Here is a 22,184-nt window from a genome sequence, read left to right as displayed (position 1 = left end):
GTGTTCTATAAAAGTCTGTTAGGTCACTGGTTGGTAGTGCTATTCAAATCTTATTTTTCTATTGAGTTCTGAAAAATCTCTTTGTTCTATCAATTTATGAGTGTTGCCTCTTAAAGTTTCTAGTGATGATTGTGAATTTATCTCTTTTCCCCATTTAGTTTTGTCAGTTTTTTTTAATGGACTTTAAATCTCTGTTATTAGGTGTATTATGTTCAGAATTGTCATGTCTGTCGATACATTCAATGTTTTATCATTATAAAATATCCCTCTTTATCTTGGACAATACTTCTTGTTTGAAGCCTACTTTGTCTGACAGAAATGCAATTACACCAGCTTTCTTATGATTTGCGTTTGGATGGTGTATATTTTTTCTATCTTTTTACTTTTAAACTCTTTGTGATTCTATATTTAAAGTGTGTATTCATATTGGCAACATACAGTCTTATTATTCATTCTGATAATCTCTGTTTTTAATTGGAAATTTTAATCCAATCACATTTAATATAGAAATTAATATAGTTCAGTTGGCTATAATATTTCTGTTGTTTTTTCTTTTTCCTTCCATGCTAAGTTTCCTTCTATTATCTAAATAGGTTCCTAGGTGTCACCCTCTTGCCTTAGGCTGCTTCTCTATCTCTCAAGAAAAGTAGATCAATACAGCATATATGCACTAAATATAATCAAATAAATAGGTAAATGGAAAATAAGTCTATTGGGAACATAGTCTAGGGTGGATCACATAACTCATGGTCATTTTGCAGAGAGGACTTTATCAGAGGATCAGTGTCAACATTAGTGGTACTACTCTGGGGCCAACACCAGCCCTGATACTGCTAAATATTTTCCTTGGTGATTTGTGAGAATAGTAATTAAGGAAGTAAATGATAACTGCCAGGTGGAAAGGTTGGCTAGTCCATGGTTGCCCAGATTATAAAAATAAAATAATATGTTGGAGAAATAATCAGTAGCAAACAAAATGAATGTTAATTAGATATGTCTTTAGCTGATACACTTAAAAACAAAGCTAAAAAATAATTTAAAGCTAGTAAGGATGAGAAAGATTAGCAGGAAAATAGTCTTGAGGTCAACATGGATAATAAAATGATTCTTTCACCACTTACATCCAATAATTTTAAAATATTATGAGACCAGGATTCAGAAGTAGTAATACTATGAGACCAGGATTCAGAAGGAGTAATACAACATGTCCTGGTGATGACCTAACTTCTGTACTTAGCACCAGCATGCTGTGTCCACTTGTAGCTTCCCTAATTAAGGTGGAAGAACTAGACAGATTTCAGGGAAGCATCAGAAATTTGGTTTTAGAGATAGATGAATAGTTAGAGATGATTGTGTCCAAACTCCACATTTCACTGGTGACAAAGCCCAGAAAGTTGAAGTATTTTATCCAACGGCATACAGTTAATTTGTGGTAGAACTATGACTAGAAACTTAACTCTTAATTCCTTATCTTGTTCCTTCCATTCTCAGAGTGATCTAGGGATTTTGAAATGAGAGAAGATGTGGAAAGATGCAGGGAAGTGAGATTATTCATTGTAGAGAAGAATATATATACAATACCTATTATCAAGACTATGAAAATTTCTTAAAGTTTGGTGACTAGACACTCTTCATCTCCACTAACAAGGAACTTCATTTTTTTTTTAAAGATTTTATTTATTTATTTATTTGACAGAGAGAGAGAGAGAGACAGCGAGAGAGGGAACACAAGCAGGGGGAGTGGTAGAGGGAGAAGCAGACTTCCCACCGAGCAGAGAGCCCGATGTGGGGCTCGATCCCGGGACCCTGGGATCATGACCTGAGCTGAAGGCAGACGCTTAACAACTGAGCCACCCAGGCACCCCAAGGAACTTCATTTTTCACCGAGGACTAAATGGGAGGAAATGCACAATAAAGTGCAACAAGGGGAATTTAAGAAACACATAAGGGAACTATTTCATGCAGCAAGAATCATTACTTAGTAATGTGGTAACTTATAATATCTGTTATGGTCCAACACCATTCCCAGAGTGAGCTGACTCCCCGTTGAGCCTTTATGATTTCAGTTTTCATCTTCTACTATGAACTACAGGGTTGTGGTGTTAGGTGAGACAATTTACCTAAGCACTCCCTTGGCTGGCCAAGATCTATTGGAGAATATGACACTCCCTATCAGCAGCAAATGGAATTTTTCTTGATAAATGCTATAGCAAAATTTTAAATTGCCAAGTTGTGAATTGTTCAAAATAATAATTTGTGACCAGTTTATTGAGGAAATTAAAATAAAAAACCTAGATACTACAAACTACATGAAAAACTACAATTAGAAGTCATTACCTATGGTGGATTTTGCTTCTAAGACAGAGTTTTTAAATAGAAAGCAAGTTCAATTAACACTAAAATCTGTTATTACATAAGTTCAGACATATAAATTTGGAGCAACCTTAAGGCTCTGAGAAATTCAGATTGCTTTTTGTTGTTATTGGTCTTCTTCCCAAAAGATTCTGTGCTACAAATAAAACAGTTTTCCCCCTTTTTTCCTTTCTTTTCTTTTTATTGTATTTATATGCGATGACAGATGTTAGCTGAACCTATTGTGGTTATTATTTCACTTATGTGTAAGTCAAACCATCATACTGTATGTCTTAAACTTATACAGTAATGTATGTCAATTATTTCTCAATAAAACTGGAAAAAAACCAATATAGCATCCTTGATAGTTGAAAATTAATTGAAATTCTTTTTGAGGCAAGTACTTTCAGTCAAGAAAAATAACTGTTTTAGTTTATTTCAAGGTTGATTCTTTTCCATTATGGAAGAATGTTTACAAATGATTTTGACAAAGATCGCATAACCAAATCATTATTTTTCTTTCAAGAATGTACCTCTATAAGAGATAACAAAATAAGAACCAGCCAAGGAAAGTAAATAAGTTTGTTGACTTCCTCTGAATATATGTGAGGACCATTTGACTTGTCCACATCCTGGATAATTTATAAAGGAAGGGAAACAGTTACACTATAAGACGCAGATGTTTGAAATGGCTTCAGTGTTAAAAAGTATCTCGTATTTCAGGTTGTTTTCCATCAAGCAACATGCACCCATTATACGATGTTATAAAGCATTGTGTTATGCCATGGAATCTGTGGCACACATCTTGTATGCCCCGTCATATTCTTCATGTAGAGAGAGGAGTTACGTGTCGTGGATGGGTAAGAGCGTGGACAATGCAAGTCGAGAGACTTGGTTTCCGATTTTGACTATTTATTTCCTGTGAATGAGCACTGTGGGCAAGTCACTTAACCTTTAGCTTCTCTGTGCTTGTGGATAATGACTCAATTACATTCTTTTGTTTCTAGTAATCGTCTCTGACTTCTGTAATGTTTTCTGTTTGTCTCTATGCTTACCTGCATGAAAGAAGGCAGAACAATGTCACAGATCCAGGAAAGCTGGTCAAGACAATGTCTTAGCTTTACCGGCTCCCCACAGTGTTCTCCCCTGAGGGAGCAGCTCTCCCTCTCTCCATCTTGGGCAAAATGAATCTTTAGGGATTCTCTTGAGTGTTTGTGAATAGACAGACTTCACCATTGTTTAGTTTAAAATGACGCATTTGGTTTACATTCCCGGAATATTAATTCCACGAAGTTTTATGGGAATTAGAGCTATACCAGGGTTAGAACTTCCTTCTGACCACCCAATAAAGTGATTTTTTAGAGTTACATGTCATGATTTCCAAACAGCCAAGCATTCTAGACAGAACAACATGACAGCTATTCTGAAGACCACCCCCCCTGCAACTTTATGGCATATTTTATTCATTTCTATGCACTTTTAATAAATATGGAAAATGTCTTAGCTTGGCTGCCATAACAAAATACCACAGACTATATGACTTAAACAGCAGGAATTTATTTTCTTGTAGCTCTGGAGACTGGAAAGTCTAAGGTCAAGTTCTGACAGGGTTCTGTTTCTGATGAAGCCTCTCTTCCTAGTTTGTAGGTGGCCATCTTCTCGCTGCATCCTCACATGGCCTTTCCTCTGCACAGAGAGACAGAAATGGAGAGACAGAGAAAGAGGTCTCTTTCTCCTCTTCTAAGGCTATCAGTCCCATCTGATTAGGGCTCCACTCTTATGACATCATTTAATGTCATTACCTCCTTAAGATCCTATTTCCAAATACAGTCACATTGGGGGTTAGGGCTTCGACATATTATTTTGGGGGGCATAATTTAGTCCATAGCTAACAATAAATATGGAGATTTATTGGCATTGTCTCAATTTCTTAATGCATTTTTCTAAAGAAAGGCAATTATTTAAATGTATGATTAAATGTGATTTGATTTTTTTTAATTTTACTAGATTTTTGTAAAATACTTCTATATATTTGCTTGACTTTGCTAGAGTCTTATACTTGTAAAGTATATTTAGATATAAATCTGACAATGACCTTTGTTATATCACCAGCTGTTGGGTTCAAAAAATCACCATAGCTTTATAAAGTGCCTTTAGAAAAACTACATGGGGAGCAAGACACATAACACCATCTTGTAAGGCCAGAGAAACTGAGTTCAGGGCTGCTTGAAAACTGCAAAGCTCGTGAACCTGAGGTCCAAGGAAAATCACAGACAAATAAGTAGCTGAGGCACTTCTGTAAACTTGATCAGCTTTCAGACTTTCACTGAACTTTGCCTTCCTCATTAATTCATTCACAATCCTTCTTTCTCCTAACCACGTTCTTTTAAGGTCGAGAATTAAATGTAAAACTCTTCCATGGAATGCATACAAGGCGTAACCCGAGCCTCTAGTGGAAGAAATTCTTGAGCTGTGAAGCGGTGGCACAATTCTGACCTTATAAATTGATCCAATAAATCTGAATTTCTAAGTGAGTAGAGATTCTTAGGCATTCAATAGGTCACAAGATGACCTTATTTAGAAGAATAAATAATGTAATCATATACAGCCCTGAAGAGAAAGACATCAACTCTGAACTGAAGCAAGTTAGTTAATTGTTGGCATGTTTAACACTCATCAGATGGACCAGAATACTGAGAAAGTATTCTACGGGTTATTTTATAAAATACATTTCTAGCAGTTATCTGATCAACAATTGTTGTTTATTGAGTACCTACTAGGAAACAGTACCAAATAGAAAAAATGGCATAATTGGTCTGCTTTCCAAATTGAGACAACCTTCCAAGTCACTTAAAGTATTTTAAACTAATATGAAACATACATGCGTTGTCTTATAAACAAAGGATTTCATAAGAAGGGCAAAATAATTAAAATTTTATTTATTTATTTATTTTTTAAAGATTTTGTTTATCTATTTGAGATAGGGAGAGCATGAGAGGAAGAGAGAGCATGAGCTGGGGTGGGGGGGAGTGGGGGGGGAGGGAGAAGCAGACTCCCCACTGAGCAGGGAGCCTGACATGGGACTTGATCCCAGGACCCTGAGATCATGACCCGAGCCGAAGGCAGCCACCTAACCCACTGAGCCACCCAGGCGCCCCTAAAATTTTAAAATGAAAATCATGGACAGTGAATATTTTATTACATCCCAAATTATTGAGTTCCATTGTAGTGAAAGCCGTCAATTCACTACTCAGAACAGGTCAGACATGGGGGTGAAGAGGTACCAAAGGGAAAGGAAAGAACTCTAAATAAATGTTTGTCCTTGCTAAAGAGTCACTCAGGTCTCTCTTTGGGGTGCTGAAATCCACCTGCCCTCAGCATACTGTTTCACTTAACTTCCATTTTTCTCTTGCCCCAGTCTGAGTGCCTCAGTGAGATAGTGGAGAGAAGTAACTCTCGGGATCAGCTGGGGTTGTAAAATACTCTGGCTAATAATAGTGCAGGTAAGCACCTGGTTCAGAGGGGGTTAAATCAAGGGCATGGAGCATTCCTGCTTTGGGTAGCAGAAATCTCAAAGGTGTTACTGAGCTCAAATGTAATGTAAACTGCTGAAAAGCAATAATTAAACTTACACCTTTAACTTTGTTAAATGACTGATCTAAAAGCTCCACCCCTCTCTCTGAAAAAAAAAATAAATTAAGTAGGATGAGTCTGCTGTTGGCAACTGCAGTGATTATATGGGACATGCAGTCTGGGATTATTTGGATTAAGAACAAATTGTATGCATGGAGCATTCAACCACTGAGGAAATATTATGATTCTTCTAGGACATGTTCACTATTATATGATATAAACATATATCAGATAAAGCCAAAATCTCCCCAGAAAGGAAACAATTCACATTTTATAGGACTGTTCATCCAAAAAGAGTGAGAAAAAATTAAGTGTGCTTTCTTTTAGATCTTAAAATAATAAAATTCTCTATTATAAAATTTCCCTTAATGCCACTTACAAGGAAAATATTGTCAAAAGGCCAAGTGGAGGAAAAGTCAAGATTTATATTGAAACTATATTGAACTATATTGAAACTATATTAAACTATATTGAAAAGAGTCAAGATTTTCACAATACAAAGGCAACAAACCTCAATAGAACAACAGCTCAAGAAACCAAAGAAACAGAGACCTCATTTAATCTAAGAGAGAGACTGATGGCTAAAAACAGTCAGGTGTTACATTCGGCACCTTCTGTTGAGGTTATGGAGATGGTAAAGAAGAATCTATGACCCTGTGCTTTTCCTTTAAATTCTGGCTAATAAGCGGCGCATTTGAAGATTTTTCATTGGGCCTCAGATTCAGCTCCTGCCTCCTTCCTCTATATGGATTTGTCTTTTAATGTAAATGATAAAATTCTCTCTGGCAGACACCACACAACTTTGTCTGCTGTGGTACATACATTGAGCACTTACATTGAGCACTCAGCACGCTAGACATGGCTATCAGAGTCCCCTCTCTCTGAAACAAGAGTGGCCTCTACTAATTGATCTTTCTTAGAGAACTAAAGAGTAATCTTCCTGGGAGAAGTGATTCTGCTAACCTAGGAGAGATGATTTTGCTGGGGAAGAGTTTGCCCTCCATGCTGCTCCACTTATTTAGCACTAACAGAATTCTTTGAAGAAGCCTATGGCTTCACCAGTGCTCAGTCACCCCACATTCTGTACATAATACCCCACAATCACCTAGAGGCATCTCAACTAAGTGAGCATGACTGTCCCAATTAGGCAAGAGTCCTCACTATTAAATATTATTAGACTTAATTTGGTACCCCGGGAAAATTCTTGATGAAGCCCATCCCACTAAGGACAGGGCACTGTAAAGTCACAACAACATGCTCAGAAAACACTTCGACAGTCATGTTGATTATGTCGCAAACAAGATCATTTGGTGACATGGTCACTAGGTGTATAGAAACATCAACCATGACAGCTGGAGAGAACTTTGGCAATGCCATCACATCTGACCTTGTCACTTTACAGATGAGGAAATAAAAGTCCACGGTGGTGGGCGCTTGGGTGGCTCAGTTGGTTGGGAGACTCCCTTCGGCTCAGGTCGTGGTCCTGGAGTCCCGGGATTGAGTCTCGCATCGGACTCCCTGCTCAGTGGGGAGTCTGCTTCTCCCTCTGACCTACCCCCTCCCATGCACTCTCTCTCTCTCTCAAATAAATAAATAAATCTTAAAAAAAAAAAAAGTCCATGGTGGTGTGGTTGACTAGTTAGGAGAAATAAGACTTGATTTTAGGCCTTCTGACTCTTCCAGCCCTAGGCTTTTTACACAAAACCATCATACATCCTAAAATATGCCAGAGACTGGGGCACCTGGGTGGCTCAGTTGGTTAAGCGACTGCCTTAGGCTCAGGTCATGATCCTGGAGTCCCGGGATCGAGTCCCACATCGGGCTCGCTGCTCGGCAGGGAGTCTGCTTCTCCCTCTGACCCTCTTCCGTCTCGTGCTCTCTATCTCTCATTCTCTCTCTCTCAAATAAATAAATAAAAAATCTTTAAAAAATAAAATAAAATATGCCAGAGACTGAAAGCACATCTCTAAAGCTGTGATCTTTCAATATAGTTGTTGTTGGCAGTAGAATTATAGTACTTAGCTTTGCATTTCTAACCAGTGTTTTAACCTTGAGGAAGTCAATCTGACTGCATCTCATTTTTAATTGTAAATTAGAGATAATTTTGTCTATCTCAGGAAGTTGTGGTGAAAACGTAATAAATATTGCATGACAAGGTGCTTTCTCTAAATATATCCATTTTAATGGATATCCATCTTAATGGATAAATATCCATTTTAATGGAAAAATATCCATTTTAATGGAGATGAAGATTTGTCTTTGGAAGCTTCTCTGTGACTTTTGGTTCTAGGTGGTGGATTGAGTATATGTTTTGTTTTATGCAATGGGCAAGCCTGGTAGCTCACTATTGTCTAATTATTAGTGGAACTTATCTTCTGTTCATATGCTTATTAACCATTTGTATTTTTTTTTTAGTATCTTTCAATTATAACTATTTTCCTATTTAGCTGTTTGTGGTTTTCTTGTTATTTTGTAGTTCTTTATCTCTTAGAAATATTCCTTTTATTATATATGATGTAAGTATTTTCTCCCAGGCTGTTGTATTCTGTCCTTTTAATTTATAAGTGTCACAAACTGCCTGTGGATTATCAGAGAAGAAGTCATAGAGGGGAAAGAGCTAGTTTGTTATTTCTGTGAGTTCTTAATTTTTTATACACATCAGTTTGCCTTGACTATTGAATTTTTACTATATACTAATACAATATGAATCAAATCTAATCTGTAACTTCTTAGTATATGTCACATTAAATTAAAAACAAAATTAAATAAAACTCTTTTCAAAGATTGAATTTCCCAAGCAAACTTTTTCAGAAGTTTCTGAGGATCATCTTCAGCAAAATGAGGGAATGGACCAAGAAAAAAGAAAACCATGAACTCAAGTGTATCCAAACTGGGAGAGCAGTTGAAGGAAGACCTGGAAGCAGCTGCCTAGCAGGCTCACAGAACAACCAGCACAGATGGAAGGAAGAACAACCTTCTCTTCCTGTATAATGTGATTTTTTAAAGCATATGCATGTATTATATTCACTAGAAATACTTAAGATAAAAAAGCAGCATATGTAATGTTACTGACTTTAAGTACACAAAGCCCCCCCCCCCCCGCATTTTTATTTTTAAAACATTGTGTTTTTAAAAATTTAAGTGGCGGGGTGCCTGGGTGGCTCAGTCGGTTAGGTGAACAACTCTTGGTTTTCGCTCAGGTCATGATCTCAGGGTCCTGGAATCTAGCCCTGCATGGGGCTCCACGCTCAGCATGGATCCTGCTTGAGATTCTCTCTCTCTCTCCCTTTGCCCCTCCCACTCATGTTGTCCCTCTCTCTCTCTAAAATAAATAAATAAAATCTTCAAAAAAAATTACGTGGCAACATCAGTCAATGCAAAAGTAAGTATATGGAAGTAAAATCAAAGTCTCTGGCTGCCTCCTAATGCTCAGGAGTCAGTAACTATTTATAGTATGCAACTTCTCAAACTCTAGTACACATAGTTTTTATTATGATTATATGTTTTACCATAAAAAGATCATACTATATATATTCCTTCACAACTGGCTTTTTCCCACAATGCCATGTCACAGATATCTCCCTTGTCAATGAACACATATTCAGCTTAATCTTTTTTATAACTGTACAGATTTCTGCAGATGGACAGACCACAATTTATTTAACCTACACCTTATTAATAGATATTTAGATTGCCTCCAATTTTTCACTAATGCAACAAATGCTGCCAGAAACATTCAGACACATGCTTCTTTGTACAAGTATTTTCTTAAGATAAATTTCAAGATGTGAAATTGCTGGTTTAGAGAACACATGTGTTTTAAATTTTAATAGATTAGAAAATGAAAACCTCTTCCCCCAAAATTGGCTGTACTATTTTACACTCACACTAAAAATATATGAGTAGTCATTGCCCCACATTTTACCAATCGCTGGTATTATTAACCTTTTAAAGTTTTGTTTTGTGAAAGCAGCAAACATGATAGCTCACTATTGTTTTAATTTGGCTTTTTATTATTAGTGGGGTTTATCTTCTTTTCATATGCTTATTAGCCATTGGTATTTTTTATTCATATCTTTCAATTATTATTACTTTCCCATTTGGCTATTTGTGATTTTCTTGTTATTTTGTAGTTCTTTGTTCCTCAGGAGTACTCCTTTTATTATATATTATGCAAATATTTTCTTCCAGGCTGTCGTCTTTCTTTTCAGCTTTTAATTTATAAGTGTCCCAATATCACCATCCAGGACTTTAAAGCACTTGATTAAAACATGACTTTTCTCTTTGTCTGCATTAAAAATAAATCAAAGCAAAACTAAGTTATTGAGCAAATTCTTATTGAATGCCTACTATATTCGGTAATCACATAGGATACTAAGGTAGAAAGATGAGCCCTGATTATAAAGATCATCTAGTACAAGGAGCAGAAAAACCTGAAAATACCACAATTCCACTATAATAACTTTATAACATGATATACATTGCAGACAGGGGGGAAAGAATGCCAAAAACTACCCATGGGATTTAAGAGAAGAACTCGTAGAGAGGAAAGAGCTAGTTTGTTATTTCTATGAATTCTTAAGTTTTTTGTACACATCAGTTTGCCTCCACTGTTGAATTCTTATTATATGCTAATAGTGTATGAATCAAATGTAATTTGCAACTCCTTAGTGTACTTCACTTTTAAAAATTGTTTATTCTCAAAATTTTAATAAGCAAATTCTTCAAAACTTATATATCTTATTACCATTAAATCATATAGGTATTTTTAAAGAACAATTGAAGAGTGAGTCATATGAATGTGAAACACAAAAACTATTTCATTTTTAAAGTATTCGTTCTAAATCAAGGAGGGAGACAAACCTGAGAGACTCCGGACTCTGGGAACCAAACTGAAGGTTACAGAAGGAAGGGGGGTGGAGGATGGGTTAGCCTGGTGATGGGTATTAAGGAGGGCACGTGTGGTGATGAGCACTGGGTGTTATACGCAACTAATGAATCATGGAACACTACATCAAAAACTAACGATGTACTATATGTTGGCTAATTGAACATAATAAAAAATAAATAAAACATTTGTTCCAAAACTTCAAATTTAATAATTTTTAAAAATCTGAAATTCTTCGTATTTACAGAAATCCGAACCACCTAGCAATATTCTCTAGGAACAGTTTGTAAACCCATGTTATATGAAAAATAACACTCCCTCCCAACACCCTACACAGCCCCTCCATCCAAACATACCCACTTTAAAGGAGGAGAATATGATAAAATACTTCTTTTATATCTTTGAAAACTTTCTTTTATTGGTTCCTCCCTCTCTGACTCTGGCATTTGCCTTGTCTTGCATGAACTATTCCACAAGGAACTCATAAAATGATGACTGCAACTGCTTATAATATCTCAAAACCTCTTCCATTATTTGAGGTGTTAAATACAATTGGAAGGCTAGCCTACCATCAACAAGAAACCATAAGGCATTGAAACACTTACCACATGCCGACCCACAGCCCTGTTCTGCTCCTGTGACCTTTACAGCATTCTTCATTCTTCTCTACCCCATGTAGAGAAGGAAGTATGCCGCATGTAGAAGGTAAGGCATTGACCTAGGCAAAATCTCTTCTCTAGATGTCTATTACCCCATCCCAAGAAAGACAGAGCATAACCTTCGAATACCTTGAATGTTTTAATAATAATAATAATAAGTCCAAGTAAATCGGCTCTACCTATAGTTCTAAGCAATCAGAGATTTGTTTCTAAATAGCTCTGGGGGATTTCACCATATGAATCCTATTAATGGAAATTGCTGAGCTAATCTCTTCATATGACATTACAAATATTAGCTTCCCATCCAACTTTGTTTGAAGCTTTTCTGTATTTCTTTTGCTGTTAGAACAAGAACTGTAAATCTGGAAAGAATTTTTAAGATCAATCAATTCAGTCTTCTAATATTACAGATGAAGGAATAGATTGCTAGAGGTTGTTGCTGATTATCAAATGGCTGTGTGAGTTTGGGCAATTTGATACACGGACTTTAAAGACTGGCTTGGAATTTAGGAAGCTGTTTGTAGGCACCATCTACATAAAGATAAGAAGTGAGGAAGCTTGAAGAATAATCTAGATTATCTAAATTCGGTGTTGCAAGGGTTTTTTTTTATCCTACAAACATTATTACTAATGATTGTGTCAATATTTGGAAGTTGTCCATGTAAAAGACTATATTAGGGAGAACACGGTAAGGGTCACCAGATCAGCCAACTAAAGGGTCATTATTATGAATAAGGGCTAATGTGTTAGAATAATCTCTCCAGAATGTACTTTGCTACGGCTACCTGAATAAAAAAATTGCACGTTGCAGCAACATCATAAAAGCTAGATTTTAATAAGCTTTGTTTGAGTGAGTTCCTACCATATAGGTCACTATAAAGCTTTCGAGTGGGTGATGAACCAGTCACACGATGGTGTAAGCAGCCCTGCTTGTATTTTGCATGCCAATAATTCTCAGTCACATTGCAATCCTCCTTGCAGAAATGGAAATTCTTCCACACTTATAGGTTTAGTCCGTTTATTTAGAGCAAATGAAATGCTTGTTTTTCTTTCATGATATTCTGTTTTATTTTTTTACTTGGTTTTTGGTATGGAAGAATTAGGTTCTTATCTTTTGGTGACTTTTTTTACAATTGAGTATTTTCACACATTACTAGAATTACACAGGACATATGGCATACTTTACAAGCTATTGTTTCCCATTCAAATATCTCCTCAGGTGGAGAAAAAACATTTGGCATTCATTCATGTATGATTCATGATCTTCTGACTTTGTTTTTGTGGTGGCCATAGTGACCCAGGTCTGAAAAAAGAATGATTCAAATCTGACTCTTATCTTTGTCTCTTTAGCTTCTATTCCAGTGAAGGTGGAATACTGTGAAAACCAACAGTTCATCCAGTTAGTTTTTCCTCAGGGAGGGGCAAATGGGTGACTAATTAAAAGAAAGCCCATCAGTATTGGTGCTGTTTAAACACAACATTTTCTAGAAAAGAAATACTTTCTATTGTAGATATTTCTATCTGGAAAATTGTTTTTTCGTCAAAATATTTCTTTTGAGTAATGAGTGATCCCATACTTAAAGCCACAAATACCAGAATTTTACATGTGGAAGTTTTTTGGCTTTGTGTTTTTAGAGACCTTAATTTCTCTCACTGCATACAGAACCGATGGCTTTTATTTCACCATATATGGGGCTTTATCACAGCGGAAAGATGATTTAGTAATTGAAGCATAACTCTTCATGTCATTTCTACTTTGTACTTCTTTAGAAATGGCTCATGACATGACATCAAAGCCAAATTCTGCAATTAGAAAAGGGTTTATATCAACTGGATTTTGAAAACAGAAAACAACAACAAAACCACCCCCAAATTCTTGAAATCACAAAAGAGAAAATGCAGCCAAGAGGGAAAAAAAAAGAAGTCTTGGCATTTGCTCACCTCTTTTAACCCTTGTTCCTTCATAAATAAAAACATGTTGGAAAAATTGTTGTGAACAAAGGGTCCTAATTGCAAACAACTCTTTAGGAATGTTTGAAAGGAAATGACAAGAGTATGTTTATTAACCCTGGATCAAGCCCACTTGTCTTCCATTATTTAGCTTTGATATACCTAAATCTTCATTGAGAATTGACATTATGGGACTCTGTCACATTTGCTATATAGAGAATAGTGAGGGACCGGTGACACCAACCAACCAAAGATATAAAAGCATATTTAGAAACACAAGCTGTGAGGCCCACCTCACGCAAAGAAATTTCATCCCTAGGTATGTATGCGCTTGGAGGCAAGAATCAGCACTGGAAAGCCAGAGCCCCTGTGCTGTTAGGAATGAGCCCGGCTTCTGGCGGTGCTTTTTTAAAAGGTACAGATATTTGTGGAGAGGAGTGCACTGATGACAAGCTGGTTCTTCCCTTCTCAGTGGGATGGAGGGGGAGAAGTTGGACACAAAAGCTTGCAGTATTCAAGTACTGTGATTTTTGTTCTTATAAAGATGGAAGCTATTATTTTTTAAAGCATGTGGTTTCAATGGTGCATACTTGATTTATGACTAAGAATTCTTTTTCTCCATGCCATATTAGCACCCTCGTATAATTAGTTCCCTTTTGAAACAGATGAGGCTGAATTCTGTTTCACCAAGGTAGTGACTTGGTGTGGACAACCTAGATTTCAAACACATCAGCCGTGTGGAAAATTGGGGCCTTTTCTTTCTCGAATTTCACAGGGTAAAAATCTCTGTCCTTCCACTACATTCTGCAAGCACAGCTACAATGTTGGTCTGAACAACTTAGAGAAGTCTTAGTTTCACTAGCACCTCAGTCTTGTCAGAATGACATGGGCGTGTGAGCTTAGCTGGATTTAACAGGATATGAACCTGAGCACATATTACAAATGCAAATCAAGTCTCCATTTTTTTCACCATAAAAGGCATGAACATAAATTCCAAAGATGATTCCACATTAAATGACGTGGGATGGCAGTAGTACGTCCTTTTGTGGACCTGTTTCTCCTCCCATAAGACTTAAAACTTCTTTACCACTCTTGAGCTTGTCAGTGCAAGCCCATAAACATTTACCTGTATAAACTTATAATTAAAAAAAAATGTGTCCTAATCCTTCAGCAAGTAATTATATTGAGTATTATTCAACCCTTCATAAGAAATCCCTTTAAGATCTAAAGGGTGACAGCCTCATCAAGTTCTCATTGCCTACCTTGATGCATTTCCATTTTTGGAAGTCTCCTCTCACTTTCTGCTTCACATACAGGAACACAAAAAGAAATTCAAAGGAAGGTACCTTGAAAGAAGAACTTCATTAAATAATTATCAAATTAGAAAATTACATACACAAATATTCCACACATTATAATAAGACGAAATATACATGTGTTTGCATGTCTGTATGGGATATACAGTCTCGGCATATATAAATATGCATAATTTCCTCCTACAACATAATTAGAGAAAATTACATATCTAGCCAATTAGTCTTCAGAGCAATTTTCTTCATATTTTCTTTCTCCTCAGCTAAAATGGCCCTAAGAGCCCACCGCCACCTCCACGTTCAGCAGTCTGACTCTCCCCTACTCCCTGCTGCCGGCTCCCCTCCACCATGCTTAACATTTTATGCCTTCCTTGCAGGGCCACCTCTTTCCTTGCTTCCCGGTTCTGTTCATTCTCCCACCCTCTTCTCGAGTCTCAGATACTGAGCAAGACTCCAATTGTAGGTGGACAAAACAATTACATAGAAACTCTAATAGAAACAAAGAAGACTCCCCATCTGATGTCATGGATGGCCCCAGACCTTTGCTGGTTCTCCCCATCTGTTTGTCCCTCAGTTACAGAGAAGAGGATATGTCATCACTCCATGCAGAATTTGGTTGCCAAAGTGTTCTTCCATTCCAGTCCGCCGGCTTACGGGAAGCCCAATGCCGCCAAACACGCCCTTCTCGAATATCTCCATATCCCATGAGAAGGGAGACTTGCAAGCTCTGGAGAGATAGCATTCATGGCTAAGCTCAGCGTTGCATGTCTGTCCCCAAGTACAGAGAAATATCGGGGAACCCCAGCCCTGTCTGTGTAAGCCTGAACTCTAATGTAGGCCCGGGAAATTCCCACCTTCAAGTTGAATGCACACTTGTAAGGGGCAGAGCCTGCTTCTTCCCCAGCTGCCACTCAGCCAGATCACTGCATAGGCTGGCAAGACCCGGAAATTTCATATTCTGCCATCAGCTCTCTGAATACCTACCTCAGCCTTATCAGAGCAAATGTTAAGTATTCAGGGAGCTCTGCCTTGGCTCAGAGGATAGAATCAAGGTGGGCTCACAGATATATCTCTCTCTCCCTATTTCCACTGTGAACCCACAGGGGCAAGTCTGAGGTTCCTAAGCTCCTATGACAGTGTTTCTCAGTCCTTTTTTCATCCTTGCTCTCCTAAGGAGCTTCTTAAGACATATTTTTTCTTAATAAATTAGTAAGTTAATAATATTTCCCTCATGATAATTCAATACCACAGATACACTGTTTATATATGATGGTATGTGTTTCTGTGTTTTACACATAACAAAAGAGGGATGCTTTTCCACCCCAAGAACCAATCTTCACCTTTTGAAGGTGATATCATCCCCACTAAAAATGCACGCTCTGTGGATTTGTGTCTCTGAGGTAGGACCAGCACTGAGTTTGACATAAGCAGGGTCTCTAGCCTTTAGATTTTCTTTTCTTTTTTTCTTAATTTTATTTTGTTATGTTATGTTAATCACCATATATTACATCATTAGTTTTTGATGTAGTGTTCCATGATTCATTGTTTGCGTATAACAGCCAGTGCTCCATGCAATACATGCCCTCCTTAATACCCATCACCAGGCTAACCCATCCCCCCACCCCCTCCCCTCTAGAACCCTCAGTTTGTTTCTCAGAGTCCTTTAGATTTTCTACTTGACATATTTTCCTGTGTGCATCATCCCACTGCCTCCTCAGCTGTAGTGCATTTCATTTCATACCCTCTCAACCTTAGGAAGCACCATGAGGCTGTTTGGGCCAGAGATAGGCTGTGGAGAAACAATAAATTGTGGACATTTCTCTGGAGTTAACCACTGGACTAGCCAGAAAGCATTCCCTTGATACCAGGCTGATTGTCGCCCGGTTCTTTATCTAAAAACCTAGGGATACATGCACTGTTTATGAAACATTCCCAGTGGAATAGGACTGATGCTGGAGGGGGCTCCTCTGGAGAGCCAACACAGGAAAACTGGCTGGGGGTGAGTTGGGGCGAGGAAAGAAATGTTGTGGGGCAACATGAAGAGTAAGGAGATGAGAGTCCTCACACAGGTCCTTCAGGAGACCGCCTCCTCTTTTTTTTTTTTTAAAGAGTTTACTTATTTATTTGACAGAAAGAGAGAGACAACACAGCAGGGGGAGTGGGAGAGGGAGAAGCAAGTATGCAACGTATTCAACGACTGAGCCACCCAGGAACCCCAGGACACCATCTCCTCTTAACCCACCACTTTGCACCACTTTGCACTTGCTGTAGACAATGTTCCTTGTATTCAAGATATAATATGGTCAGGACTGCATTTTAAGCTCAATCAGGGGGCGCCTGGGTGGCTCAGACGGTTAAGTGTCTGCCTTCAGCTCAGGTCATGATCCCGGGGTCCCGGGATCGAGCCCCACATCGGGCTCCCTGCCGAGCGGGGAGCCTGCCTCTCCCTCTCCCTCTGCTTGTTGCTTCCCCTGTTTGTACACTCTCTGTCTGTGTCAAAAAAAAAAAATCTTTAAAGAAGCTCAATCAGTACTTTTTTAACAATCCATTTAATGACTTTCAATAATCTACAGATTGAAATGCATTCTTATTAAACTAGCATTTTAGACTCTCCATAGAATGACCCTACCTAATTTTCTGCTACCTTTCTCTGACCTGCAGTCTCCCCCCTCTAGAACACCAACTCCAAATTCATTAGAACCCAAATACGAGCTTCCACGCCTTTGTTGGTGCTATGTTCTCTGCTTGTAATCAGCTGCCCTTTGATTGCCATGTATTCAAATCCTGCCCTTCCTACACTTTCAAGGTCAGCCTAGTCTAGAAAGTAATTTCTGATTTTTCCGAGTAGATATTAATTCTTTTTCCTTCACGCTCTCACTTCATTCCTTGTGCAAGCACCAAAAAGGAAATCCAATTACCACAAAAGGTAGAATAATAGGTCCTCAGCTAAGCTGTGTATTCCCTGAGAACAAGGACTCAGTTACACCCATCTGTGGATCTTATACAGTGTCTAGTGCTCATACTGAGGACACAATAGAAGTATTGAACGTCTTGTGTTGATTAGGTTGTGTCATTGTTTCAGGGCCAGAATGGGACAGAACTTTGCTGGAAACACCCACCCCATAACATCCTCACAATGGATAATGAGACCTGAGCCAACTCTAAAACTAGAAACATAGACTCATTTAAATAAACAGAGACAAGGTGTATGCTTTGTTGCCCTTCTAGGTCTTTTTGTTTTGATTTGTTTGCCTCACTTTCTTACGTTTTCTTTGAGGAAAAAAAAAAATTACAGGACCAATGGGCCATATAACCTAGATGGTTTTTGCTCTCATGTCTTAGTATTTCCTGTTAACTACTAATATTCCCTTTAACTGGAGCTGGTGGGGATCATTCATATGGTTTATTAGCCTCAACAACTCTACTCAAGGAATAATTCATTTCATTTGCTTATATCATTATTTTAAAAATCTTCTCAAATCACTTTTTTTCTAGATGATCTTCCTGCTCCCAATTCCCTCAGATTATTTAAAATTAAACAATATAGCTAGATGCAAAAATCTAGCTTTTATTATTATGTGTGTAGAAGATATGTGCTGTTGTTATTTCTTTGGAGTAATTTTTTTCATTGTTTTTAAAAATAAGTTATTGCTAATGATGTAATATATGGTGATTAACATAACAATAAAAAATGTTGACTGTCAAAAAAAAATAAAAAAATAAAAAATAAAAAAAATAAGTTATTGCTTTTAAAAATAATTTTTAAAAAATTTGATTCATCCAGAGTCAAATGAGAAAAACTGAAACCATCCAGAAGACATTGTTCAGGTGAAGGTCACTTAGTGCTTGGGATTCAACAGCATAACAGCTGAAATCTGAAGTATGTTGGGGGTTTTTTCTTCCCCTTTTGGTAACCATGGGGATAGCAGAGTATCTTAAATATAAAGCTTCTGGGAAGGAATAACCTTGGAAATTCTTCTGCTGAAGAATGATTTAAGCCCTGTTCTGACACATGAATCATGGGGTGGTGCTTTCTGTCAACATTCTTTGCTCTTCAGAACCAGAAAAGCCAGTATCTGTCTGGTTACTGGTGCTGCCACCGCTACTGGGAAAATGGCACTATGACAGGGGAGTTTCTCTGAAATCATTTTGAAATAGTAGCATATGCCCAGGAACACTCAAATGATATTTTCACCATAGGTTATCTTTTGGACGTATTACTGCTTTTCTGCACTACATAAAATGACATTTGGAACAACTTAATTTTTATTCTTAACTGAGAGAAGGAGAAAATATTCCAAGAAATTCTTTTAGCATCTGAAAACGTCTAGGTGTTGTGCATGATGGAAAGGATGTGCTTCCTTTGTTAATTTCAATTCAATATTATCTTCAATATAAATACTTAAAGTGTATATATATAGTTATATATATTGCATATATATTAATTCAAATGACTTGTATTGTTTTTCTTTTGTAGAAATCATTGTTTTAGATCACCCCTTTTCTTCAAAAATGAGAATAAATGTAAAGATATATTAAAAACATTCTAGGGGCACCTGGGTGGCTCAGTCTGTTGAGTGTCTGACTCTTGGTTTTGGCTCAGGTCAGGATCTGGGAGTTATGAGATCGAGCCCCATGATCGGCTCTGCTTGAGATTATTTTCCCTCCTCCCTCTCCCTCTGCACCTCCCCCCACTCTCTCACTCTCTAAAATAAATGAATAAATAAATGAAATCTTAAAAAACATTCCAGAAATTATTAAATTAGGCCTCTTTATTAGTTTTTATCCATTAAAAAGGGAAAGGAATATCTGAGAAAAATATATGACGAGATCATGCAACCAAACTAATTTTTTTTTACCTATCTGAACATTTTATCAGAAATAATTGTGTGTTGTCTTTGCCGGCTATAATTTTTGTATAATTGCTTCTCTATCTCACTTCACAGCTGTCCCCCTTTTTCTGCAGTTTCACTTTCCATGGTTTCAGTTACTCGCAGTAGCATAGCAGATGGTCCTTCTTCTGACGTATTGTCAGAAGGTCAGTAGTAGCCTAACACTAAGTCACAGTGCCCACATCATTCACCACATTTCATCTCCTCATGTAGACATTTTATCATCTCACAAGAAGAAGGACGAGTACAAAATAGGATATTTTTAGAGAGAGACCACATTCACATAACTTTTATTACAGTACATTGTTATCATTGCTCTATTTTATTAATTATTGTTGTTAATCTCTTATGATACCTAATTTTTAAATTAAACTTTCTCATAGATATGTATGTATAGGAAAAAACATAGTATACACAGGGTTCGGTACTATCTTAGGTTTCAAGCATCCTACTGGGTGTCTTGGAATGTGTCCCTCACAGATAAGAGGGGACTACTATACATTTATTAACACAACTTCATTGTAAATTGTTTCCTCCTGACCCCCGAGAAAACAGCAACAAAAGTAACTTTGAAAAGTCTTCTTTCCAAACTTTCTTCATTTCAAATTTCCAGGTATAAATAAGTCACAGAGATGAAAAGTATAGCACAGGGAATATAGTCAATAACACAGTAATAACATTGTCTGATGACAGAGGGTGACTACACTTACTGTGGTGAGCACTGAGTAATGTAAAGAATTGTCAATTGACTATGTTGTATACCTAAAACTAATTTAACTTTGTATGTCAGCTATGCTCCAATAACAAACAAATAAACAAATAATTTTTAAAGTCTCCCTTCCATGTATCAAAAGATTATACTTGTTTTTTCCATCACCGGCTCTTCACTTTCCACCATACCTTGGCCAATTTTCTTTGCTGCAACTCAAATACATATTCATCAGAACATTGTGTTCAATGTCAAAACTCATAGAACACCTTTAACTCCACTTTCTCACCCCAGCCAAAGGTTCCATAACATGATGATCTTATGTTACACTTCAGAGTCACAGGTAACCTACTAATTTTCATCCATATTTATATTAAAAATATAGATGTATATTATATATATATATATATGTATTGCTGATACTGGCATGGATTGTTTCTTTTGCCCACTTAGCCCCTGAATAGTGGGTAAATTTTTATTTATGGGTGCTTGACTTTGGTATCCAGATTCTAGGACCCCACATGTAATCAGGCAGGGAAGGTAGACATTTCTTGCTATTGATTCATCTATATCATCTTCCTGTCATAAACCCTTCATTGCCGCACCACTGGACTCTATGAATCCACTCTGCCTGTGAACACTGAATATCAGAAATAGGCCCCGCCACCCAAATAAATTTTACATTGACCCTGTTTCTTTGCATCACTCACACCAGACTGCAACAATGTTCGTAATACCTTTAAACGCTCAATTGTCTTCATTTCTTTACATATTTGTCTTCCCAACCAGATTGATTTCCTTGAGGACAGAGACAACAACTGATTCATCATTGTGTGCTTCCCGGTGATTTGCTCAGTTTATTATACATATGTCCAGTAATGGACACAGGGGCAGAGGGTTTCCTCTCCTTTGCCTGGCTCAATAAAAAAAGCCTGTTGGGGCACCTGGGTGGCTCAGTCAGTTAAGTATCTGCCTTTGGCTCAGGTCATGATCTCAGGGTCCTGGAAATGAGCCCCACATCAGGCTCTCTGCTCAATGAGGAGTCTGCTTCTTCCTCTCACTCGCCCTCCCTGCTCTCCCTCTCTTTCTCTCTCTCTAATAAATAAATTAAAAATAAAAAAAATTAACCTTTAAAAAATAAATAAAAAATAAGAAAAGCCTACTTTTGTTATTATCACTTTGAAACCAATGTGGGCTCATAGGAAGTCTTTAACATACACATTGATTGTATTCGAGAAAGCACTTCCGAGGTATGAACCAGAAACCCACTGACCAGCTCTGTAGTTAATAGTCATCAAGATGCTATGTTGGATCAGGTCCCATGAGTGTGGTAAAGGGACTGTGTCGAATTGCCTTCTGGGCGCGGAAGGCCGTGGAACAGTGAAGGAAGAAGAAGACAGGAAAAGCAGATAGTTTTTTGGTACCTGGTGTGGCTTTGTCCAAATTCTAAAATAGATAAAGGTCATTTGAAATATTCTTCCCCATTCAATTTTTTATTATTTGCAACTGTGTCCCAAACTATGCAGTGCTGTTCTTACTCACCCCTACTTTCCACCCCACAGTGAACTTTTGCTGGTCTACCCAATCACTTCAAACTCTCTGCAGGAATGGGCAATAAGAAAGACGAAAAGAGGAAGCTGATTTTAATGAGAATGACGCCAGCTCTGATTAAGCTAATATCCACTCAGGTTTGAATGACTAACAGCATTTTTAATTCTTCTGTTATTTGCATTTTGATGACTTGCCCCGTAGCAAAGTAGATCAGTTCCTGCTTTTCATAGATTCCTT

The sequence above is a fragment of the Eumetopias jubatus genome, unplaced genomic scaffold, assembly GCF_037043125.1.
Source record: "Eumetopias jubatus isolate StellerSeaLion01/CBP00866 unplaced genomic scaffold, mEumJub1_p1.0 scaffold_3, whole genome shotgun sequence".
Lineage (NCBI taxonomy): Eukaryota > Metazoa > Chordata > Mammalia > Carnivora > Otariidae > Eumetopias > Eumetopias jubatus.
The sequence above is the reverse complement of the archived record's forward strand: the minus strand, read 5'-3'. Positions refer to the sequence as shown.